Genomic DNA, 2,400 nt, shown 5'->3' on the forward strand with positions numbered 1-2,400 from the left:
CTGATCATATTAGCACTTTTTAAATCTGTTTCCAGACTAACATTGTTGTGTTGTGTATTCAGTACAGTGTGACTACCATGAAAGGCTGCTGTCGCTTAAAACACCCTCACTTTTAAACCCTATTTAAACAATTCAACACTACTGAACATTTCGCCAGGCACCAAAAGCTTCCAGAGCCTTTCTCCAAAATAGAACAATGGCTGTAGAAAAGTCACCCGTCCTTATCTGGGGTTGTGTTGGGATTGGGAATCTCCTCCACTGGGACCTGGTGTTGAGTGACTGGGGTACAATGGACAGAGGGTGGGTGCTTAACAGGAAACACACGTAATCTTTCCTCCTGATTACAGACATCGCCGTGTTCCACCCTAAAATGAGAGCTCAAGAACTGTTAGGCTGATTTAGGCTGAATTAAACCTTAACATTAAAGATTATTACTGGTAAACATACTTTTCAACAACAGGGATAAAACAAAAAAAGTCCAGCACGCCCTTCTCTCTCTCGCTCTTACTCACTGATACAAACTAATAGCAGAGACACGGTAATAAATTAAAGTTGCACAACATGGAAAGTTTCTTCCAATATAAAAGACAAGAAGACAAAAACATAATCTTTAATCTGTTTAAACAGTGAACTCTGTTGTGACAGTCTATTCTTTGTTATGTTGAATTTTCTGACCACAGTTCCAACCACCAACCATAGTAAAGAAAGAGTGCAACACTACATAATGAAATAATATAATAATAATTAATACACAAGACTAATATAATAAAATATGAATTGAATCCGCCCTGGCTGGATTAAAAAAACTCTATTTTTGTCTTTACTTCATTAGCAGAGTAATAACTTGTTCATACAGACAAACAGCTTTACTCAAACATGTTTAGTCAGAACACAAAAGTCATGTCTATATCCTATTAGGGGAAAGAAATCTTTGTCTTGTGTGTTGAATATCATAGACATTGTCATATGGGTTATGTATTGCTGTGACACGTCTGATCAATAAAGTATATATCTTATTATAGCATGCTGTCTGATCGCTGCATTAGATTTAGTCTTGGACATACTTACAGGCCCAGTGTGTAATATTTGGGAGGATCTATTGGCAGAGATGGAATATAATGTTCATAAGTCTGTTTTCACAAGTGGGTAATCACCTGAAAACAAGAATCGTTTGTTTTCATCAGATTGGAATGAGACGTTTTTATCTCTAGATAGGGAGTTTTTGCATTTTTCAGGCCCACTGTAGTTACTCCTTAGTACTCGGTGGAGTCAAGGGGTTTCAGACGGTTGCAACCTGAAATCTCACTGCTTTACTAGCAAAAGCCTTTTTATTTCAAATCTCTTTATTCATTCACCACAGAAAATATAACAGTTGAGTAAATGTAGACCTACTTAGGAAGTATTCACATTGTTTACTGCAGTAAAAGTGGTAACACTACAGAAATACTGCATTACAACTTAAAGTCCTGCATTCAAAAAGTTCCTCAGTTACAGAAGTATTATCAGTCATTTCCATGCAGACTGTTAACATGGACAAGTTTGAATTAACTTCATTGTATTTTAATATAGTAATGAATTACAACACACACACACACACACACACGAGACTGATTTGCGGACTTCATCACGTCTTCTTCGCAGGGTTTGCAGCTTTTTTTCTAGTAACGCTGCTCCTTTTCAAGGTGATCTTAAATTAATTCACAGTTACTGGTATATAATTTCCTGAAATATTTATTAAATATTAATAATTCTATCAGTCTGACTAAAAGAAAATCTACAGAGTGTTTCAATGCCTGAGGAGCAGAGGGAGGAGAGAGGAGAGAGACAGAGAGGAGAGAGAGAGAGACAGAGAGAGAGAGAGACAGAAAGCGAGAGAGAGAGAGAGAGAGAGAGAAAGAGAGAGGGAGAGAGGAGAGAGTGAGGAGAGAGATGAGAGACAGAGAGAGACAGAGAGAGAGAGAGAGAGGAGACAGAGAGAGAGAGACAGAAGAGAGGAGAGAGAGGAGAGAGAGGAGAGACGGAGAGGGAGAGAGAGAGACAGAGAGAGACAGGAGAGAGAGAGACAGAGAGAGAGAGAGAGAGAGACAGAGAGAGAGACAGAGAGAGAGAGAGAGTGTGAGTGTCAACCTGAGCTTAAAAATGGCTTCAGCAACTGTCAGCAGTCGACCGAGTGTCTCTGGAGTGTCTCCCTGCCGTCGGATAGGATTTTGAGACTTCCTCGTGGGGTCATTAAAGGTCAGAGGTCAGGTCAATGAACTGACCTCTGTGGAGGTAGAGTCATTCAGTTTTGTCTGTTGAGTGATTCTCAACAATAAATGTGGGCTTGGCTCCCACAGTCAGAAATATTTAACATAAAAACACACTGACAAGCATTTGTCTCTTTTTATTTTCCATAAGCTT

This window comes from Morone saxatilis, unplaced genomic scaffold (genome assembly GCF_004916995.1).
Source record: "Morone saxatilis isolate NCDOM2014 unplaced genomic scaffold, NCSU_SB_2.0 Contig5, whole genome shotgun sequence".
In the NCBI taxonomy this organism is placed as follows: Eukaryota; Metazoa; Chordata; class Actinopteri; family Moronidae; genus Morone; species Morone saxatilis.